This window comes from Salvelinus sp. IW2-2015, unplaced genomic scaffold (assembly GCF_002910315.2).
Source record: "Salvelinus sp. IW2-2015 unplaced genomic scaffold, ASM291031v2 Un_scaffold8311, whole genome shotgun sequence".
Taxonomy (NCBI): domain Eukaryota; kingdom Metazoa; phylum Chordata; class Actinopteri; order Salmoniformes; family Salmonidae; genus Salvelinus; species Salvelinus sp. IW2-2015.
The window spans coordinates 2,886-10,676 of record NW_019949571.1 but is presented as its reverse complement, the minus strand read 5'-3'; the positions used below and the strand labels follow the sequence as shown (position 1 = coordinate 10,676).

At 50.4% G+C, this 7,791-nt stretch overlaps 1 long non-coding RNA gene across 1 annotated transcript; it reads right to left on the bottom strand.

The window, feature by feature from the left end:
- Positions 1–5,611: 5,611 nt before the first annotated feature.
- LOC139027206 (uncharacterized) lies at positions 5,612–7,512 on the bottom strand. Its single transcript, XR_011479271.1, has 3 exons — positions 7,501–7,512; positions 6,915–6,931; positions 5,612–6,480 (listed from the first exon to the last, which is right to left on the bottom strand). It is a non-coding gene; the product is annotated as an uncharacterized lncRNA (long non-coding RNA).
- Between the last annotated feature and the right edge of the window lie 279 nt (positions 7,513–7,791).

Below are 7,791 nucleotides of genomic sequence, written 5' to 3'. Positions count from 1 at the left end.
TCTGGCTCCTCGAGTGATGGTTAAAGAAGAGAAGACAGGGAGAGAGACAGGGAGTAGAGACAGAGAGGAGAGGAAGAGGGAGAAGCAAAAAGAAGAAGACGGAAAAAGAGAGACAGAGGGAAGAGGAGAGAGAGTAGGAGACAGGGAGAGAGTCAGAGAGAGAAGATCACGTGAAGTAGAGAGAAGAGAGAACAGGACGGAGAGAGACAAGAGGAGAGAAGAGAGAGCAGGGAGACAGGAGAGAAGACGGAGGGAAGAGGAGCAGGGAGAGGAGAGAGACAGTGAGGAGAGAGAGGAGACGGGAGAGTCAGCAGGAGAGGGAGAGAGACGGTAGGGAGAGAGACAGGGGAGAGCAGAGAGAGACAGGGAGAGAGACAAGCGGAGCAGAGACCAGGAGAGAAGAGGACAGGGAGAGCCACGGGAGAGAGAACAGGGAGAAGAGAGACAGAGAGATAGAGGACAGGGGCCTAGGACAGGGAGAGAGCAGGGAGCAGGGGAGAGCGGGAAGAGCCACAGAGGCAAGAGCAACGAGGAGAGAGACAGGGAGAGGTAGGGAGCAGTGGGAGAAGCCAGCGGAGAGAGCCACGTGAGAGAGGAACAGCAGGAGAGAGAGACCAGCAGGGAGTATAGAGACCAGGGGTGAGAGACATGGACCAGGTGAGAGACGTCCGAGGAGGAAGAGACTCAGGGAAGAGGCAGGAGGAGACAGGGAGGGAGGACTGGGATGTGAGGAGACAGGGAGGGAGACTGTGAAGAAAGTGGGAGACAATGGCTGACAACTTTAATGAGGTCCATGCCAAAACACTCCTTCCTGCCTCTCCTCTCCTCTACCTCTCCTCTTCCTTCTCTCTCTCTCCTCTCCTCTCGTCTGCTCCCTCCTGCCTCTCCCGTCTCCTCTGTCCGTCTCCTTCTACACCTCTCCCTCTCCTCTCCTCTCCTCTCCTCCTCTCTCCTCTCCTCTCCCTCCTCTCGCTCTCCTCCCCTCATTCACATTCCCTACTCTCTCAATATAGAAAACTTGAGTGCGGCCATCCAAAATCCCTGAAAAAAAAAAATCCTGTCTGTCCTCTCTGAAGGAGTGGTACTGCTGCTGTGACGTTACAATGAGACTAGCGTGTTTTACTGAGATTAGCCCTCTGCCAGGAACACAGCCTGCCCCAAAATTGGCAACCAACTTTCTTCCTTATAATAAAGCTTATAATTTGCCATCTGGTCCCCCCCCCAAGAGTGGGTTGCAAACTTAAATTAGGGAAAATAAGGGCCCCCCCTGGGTCAAAAAAGTAGTTAAGACCAGGAGGCCCTATTTCCCCTGAAATATAATGGCTAAACGTAAAACTAGTAGAAAAACACAGAAAGCCCCCTATTTCCCTATATAAAAAGTGCGTGTACTTATGTCGCAGAGCCTAAATTCCCTATATATAGGAAAAGGGAAAAAAAGGCCCCTTCCAAAAAAGTAAAAAAAAAAAGGGGCCTGGGGCAGATTGGGTACTGGGGGCTTTTGGAATGGTGGAATAATGGGGAAACTTGGGTGGCCCTTTGGAAAATGGGACTTAGGGAACTGGGGCTTTGGAAGGGAGACTTGGGCTGGGCGATGGGAATGGGCTGTGGGCCTGGCAAAAAGGGAAAAAACTGGGGCCTGCAAAGGGGAAAACCTGGGGGAGAACTGGGCTTGGAAAACGGGAACCTGGGCTGCCAAATGGGCAAAACCTTTGGGGGAACTGGGCTGGCCCCAAACTGGGGAAAAACCTTTGGAACTGGAGCTGGCATGGGGAAACCCTGAGGGAACATTTCGGGCCTGCAAATGGGGAACAACTGGTGAGGGGGCTGGAAATGGGGAAAACCTGGGCCCTGTCAAACAGACATGGAACTGTTGGGCCTGGTTAATGGGAACTTGAGGAACCCCTGGGCTTGGAATGGAAAACCTGGCTGCAATGGGAAACTTTGGGAAACTTGGGGCTTTGGCAATGGGGAAAACTTGGGCTTGGTATGGAACCTTGGGGCTCTGACATTGGGGAAAACCTGGGCTGGGCTGGGGACCCCTTTGGACCTGGGCTGGGGAATAATTGGGACTGGGGCCTGCATGGTAAACTTTTGGGCTGGGAATAATGGGACTGGGGGCTGGGGGCATGGGGAAAAAAACTGGGGGGCTTTTTGGAAAAAATGGGAAACTGGGCTGAATGGGAAAAAAAAACTTTTGGCTTTGCATGAACTTGCTTTGGGAAAAATTGGGAAAAAAAACCTGGCTGCAACATGGGGAACCCCCCTGGGAACTTTGGGGGCTGCATGGGAGGCGGGCTGCAAGGCGAAAACTGGGCCTGGAAATGGGGACCCTGGGGCTCAAGGGACTGGGGCCTTGCCGCAAAAAGGGGAAACTTGCGGCTTGAGAAAGGGAAACCCTAGGGCTTTGCAAAGGGAACTGGGGCAAAAGAACCCCCTCGGGTGGCAGGGAAAAAAATGGGGCTGGCAAAAGGGGAACTGGGGCTTGGCATGGGAAACGCTTGGGCCTGGCATGGGAAACTCGGGAAAACTTAGAAAAAAAAGTTTGGGACCTACGGGCCTGCATGGGAAAAACCTGGGCCTTGCATGGGGAAAAAAACCCTGGGGAAAAACCGTGGGCTTCATGGGACTTGTGGGCTGTATAAGATGGTAAACTGGGCTTTGCAATATGAAGATGAAAAGAACCTTGGAACTTCTCGGGCTGGGTAATGGTTAACTGGGCTTGTGGTTTGGGGGGACCTTGGGAAAAAACTGGGGGCTGCCAATGGATAAAAACTTGGCTGGCATGGGAACTGGGCTGTAGGGAAAACTGGGCAACTTGGGCCTGCATGGGAAACTGGGCGCAGGGAACTGGGGCTTGTATGGGAAACTGGCCCCTTTGGCATGGGGAAAAAAAACTTGGGGGCTGCATGGGAACTGGGACTTTGGGGAAAAAAAAAACTTTTGGGTGGAAAAAATGGGAACGGGCTGCAAGGGAACTGGGGGCCTGCCAAAAGGAACCGGCGCGGCTGGCATGGGAAACCTGGCGGCCCTTGGCAACATGGGAAACTGGGGGGTTGCAGATGGGAAAATTTGGCCCCCTGCAAGGGACCTGGGCGCTGGGAAAATGGGAAAAAAAAAACCCTGGGAACCCCCCTGGGGCTGCATGGGACTGGGACCTTGGGGCGTTGTATGGGCGAACTGGGGAACTAGGGCCCCTGTATGGGAAACCTGGGGGGCTTGTATGGGGAACTCGTGGGCTGGTATGGAAAAACCTGGGAAAAAACCCTGGGGCTTGCAATGGAACCTGTGGCTGTGAGGGAAAACCTTGGGGGAACCGGGGCCCCCGCTTTGCAATTTTGGACCTGGGCTGTTAGGAAACTGGGCTGCAATTGGGCAGCCCTGGGGCCTGGAAAAATGGCCCACTGGGGCCCTGGCAAGAGAAACGATGGGAAAAAACCTGTGGGGCTGGAAAAATGGGACTGGGACGCCCTTCGGGGGCCTGTGGCTGAAATGGGAAAAAAGAAAAAATAAAAAATAGAAGAAACCCCTGGGGGTTGGTTATGGGAAACTGGAACTGGCCTTGGAAAAGACATTGGGAAAAAACTTTCGGGCTTGTAGATGGCAAACTGGGAAAACGTGGCTGGAAATGGAGAGCTGCGGGCTGTGGAGAGGGAAACTGGGAACTGTGTGGGAAACCTGGCTTGCAATGGTACCTATGGCTGGAACAAGAAAAGTTTGTGTGTGTGTAAATGGTAAACTAGGGCTTGGGGGTTTGGGGTTGGAATTAAAGAATTTGGGAAACTGGGGCCTGGGCAAGACAATGAAAGACTGGGCTTTTCTGGTAATGAGACTAAGGGCCTGGGCCGTTGGATGGGGGAAAAAAAGAAGCTTGGGCTGGTAATGAGAAACTAAGGGGCTGGCGCTGGGGGAGAAATGGGGAAACCTGTGGGCTGGGTAATGGGAACTGGGACTTGGGCGGCAAAATTGGACCCTGGGACTGGGCTGCCAAATGGGGAAAAAAAACCCCCCTGAAGGCTGTATGGACTGGCTTTGTAATGGGACTGGGGGGCCTGGTAGGGAAAAGACTGAGCTGGCCTGCATGGGAACTAGGGGACTGGGCTGGGATTGGGAAAAAAAAAAAACCTGGGGAAAAAAACTCTGCTGGTGGGACACTGATAGGGGCCCTTGGGGGAAATTGGGAAAAAAAAGAAAAAAAAAAAAAAAAAAACCTTGTGGATAGGGAAAACACATTGGCCTTTTATGGGACTTCGGGACGCTGGGGCCCTTATGGACTGGACCTCGGAACCTGTAAATTGGGAAAAATACTGGGGCCTGGGGCCTGAATTAATGGCCTGGGCCCCCCCTGGCCATGGACCCTGGCCGGGCTGGGTATTCCGGGAACTGGGGCTTGCCAATGGGAAAACACTGGGGGGTACCTGGGCGGCGTTTGAAAAATTGGGTAAAACTTTGTGGGGCTTGGTAATGGGGAAACCTGGAAACTGGCTGGCGGGTGGGGGACTGGGCCCTGTATCGGAAAATGGCCCTGCCATGGGGAACTTGGGCCTTGGGCTGGTGATGGGAAACTGGGGGACCTTGGCCCCGCAAGATGGCATTACTGTGGGCTTGTTAAAGTGGGACCTGGGAAAAACCCTGGACTGTAAATGGACTGGGCTTGTTATTGGGATTGGAAAAAACCTGGCTGCATGGAACTGCGGGGCTCTGCATGGGAAAAAGGGCTTTATGGGAAACTTGGGCCTTTTGGAAACAAAAATGGGGAAGAAACGTTGGGAACACTGGGCCTGCATGACTGGGGCCTGGTACGATGGAATTGGAAACTGGTCGGCCTTGGGTGGGAAACTAGGGACTTGGTAGAACTGGGAAAAAACCCCTGGGAACCCTGGGTTGGGCCTGCATGGGTGACTGGGGGCTGGGGAATTGGGAAAACTGAAAAACTGGGGCTTGCAAAAGTGGCCTGAGGGTGGAAAAATTTGGGAAAAAACCTGGAAAAACTGGGGCTGCATGGTACTGGGCTGTGATGGGAACCCCGGGCTGGCATATGGGGAACCGTGGGGCTGTAGGGGAAACCTTGGCCTTGTATGGGAAACGAGAAAAACGCTGGAATTGACTGGGAACCTCGCGGCCCTGGATCCGGCGCGCCTTGGGACCTGGAAAAACAAAATGGGAAAAAACTTGGGGGACTGGCTTGGGCATGGTAACCTTGGGGCTGGTTAAAGAACTTGGGGCGCTTGGGAAAATTGTTGGGAAAAAAACCTGGAAAAAACTGGGCTGGATTGTACTCGGGCTGGTGCAGAATCAGATCTACTCAACTGCATCTGATCGGTGATGCCAGGCAGAGTCAACTCTTTTTCTGCCAAACACAGTGAAGACAGGACCTCACTCATCATCATATTACCATGTGTCCCAAATGGCACCTTATTCCATATATAGTTCGCTACTTTAGACCACGGATTATAGGGCTTTGGTCAAAGGTAGTGCACTATAAAGGGTATTTGGGGTTGCACACTATTCCCTCTGAGACTGTAATGGATCAGTCGGTGTGACGGTTGATGGATCAACTACAGTAGCTGTTATTTGGTGTTTCAGAAATAAAAACAGAAAGACAGAAACAGAGTATCTGTGAAAATATGATTTTATTCCTAGCGGTCCACTCTAAACATGGCTCTTATTTCAGATCACATGACCATCCAAACCACACCAGAACACTATGGGTCAGAACAGGAAGTACACAGGTTATAGACAGGAAGTCAGCCAAAGACCAATGAGACAGAGACTGATGACTGTTTTACCCTGAATGGACAATAAKGTTTTAGAATCTGAACTCGCTGCGTGGAAAATTGTGTCTGCGTTCACAGGCTGACTACATTACAGACGCCTGCCAGACTCTAACCCCTCTCGGGTGGATCTGGTAGATTGGCATCGCCCAGGCCTGAARGGACTCTAAATAAATATTCTCTGAATCTAAAATAAACTCTTTTAACTCCATATTAAACTAAACTGATGAACATGTTCTAACAACTGATAGCTAGATGTTAAATGTTGTAAACACCTGTAGTTATAAGTTTAGGCTTTAATTTAATAAAGAATGTTATTATCATGTTAATCAATCCAGTTTTACTTGGCTTGGAATTTGGACATTTCCAAATAGGCACATGGTTTAGGATGAGATCCATTTTAGAACTGGTTCTGATGAACAATCAAAGTGACACCATAGCAACAACGTAGCAACAGGTTTATTCAGGAGAACCAACCAGAAGAGAGCTTTGTTCCAGGCTTCTATCAGAGGCCACACACAGTATAAAGTGCTTCCCTATGGTCACCCTATTCCCTATGGTCACCCACTTCCCTATAGTCACCCTATTCCCTATAGTCACCCTATTCCCTATAGTCACCCTATTCCCTATAGTCACCCTATTCCCTGTGGTCACCCTATTCCCTATAGTCACCCTATTCCCTATAGTCACCCTATTCCCTATAGTCACCCTATTCCCTTCCGTTATAGTCCACCCGTATCCCGTATAGTCACCCTTATTCGCCCTAATAGTCACGCCTATTGTTCACCTCTTCCTTTGGTCACCTATTCCTATTCCCTATATGTCACCCTATTAGTCACCCCTTCCCCTGTGGTCACCCTATTCCTATCCACTATCACCCTATTCCACTAAGTTCTATCACCTACTTTCCCTGTTGTACCCTATCCATTACCTTATGTCACCCTATCCCTATAGTCACCCCTATCTATCCCCTATTCTAAGTCACCCTATCCTATAGTCACAGCCTAATTCCCTATAGTCACCCACCCTTGGAATATCACCCTTTACCTCTCCCTGTGGTCACCCTATCTTAATACGCCTAGTACTCTGTCGACCCTATTCATCCCTATAGTCCACCCCTATGCCCTATACGTCACCTAGCACCTCTTCCCTGTGGTCACCTTATTTCACCTATTCCCTCCTATAGTCACCTCTATTTCCTATGAGTCCAACCCTATAGTCCCTATAGCCCTAATCACGATCCTATAGTCACCCTCATTCCCCTAGTAGGTCCACCTTTATTCCCTTGTGCACCCATCTGCTAGTCACCCCTATTCCTATAGCACATATACCCTGTACCCTGTCCCTTACTAGTCCGACCCTCAATACTCAACTCCCCATAGTCACCCATCCCAGTCTGTCCCTTTCTATAGCCTCAAAGCACCATATTATGCCCTACCCGGTGTACGCGTCCCTGTCACCCTATCATAGTCCCATCATATAGCATAACCCTGTCACCTATTCCCTATAAGTCACCATGACCTTATACCATTCCCTATAGTACAATTCCCCTAGTACATTCCCTATAGTCGCCCTATTTTCCTAATAGTCACCCCTATTCCTATAGTCACTTTCCTAAAATCCGCTTCCCTATAGTCACCCTATCCCTATAGGTCTCACCCTATCCCAATAGTCACCTATTCCCTAAGTCACCTCATTCCCATAGGTCACCCTATATCCTATGCGTCACCCTATTCCCTATGCGTCACACCCTATTCCCATGTCACCCTATTCCCTAATTAGTCACCCTATTCCTAATAGTACTATTCCCAATAGTCACCTACCCTATAGTCACCTTATCCCTATAGTCACCATAATCCCCTATAATAACCCTGTCCCTATGGTAACCCTTGGTCAAATTGTGGCAACTATAGGGCAATAGGGTCCCTGTCCCTATGATAACAACTGGTCATCAATTAGTGCACTATAGGCATAGGCCCCGTCCCTATGCAAACCCTGGTCATAAATTAGTGCCACATAG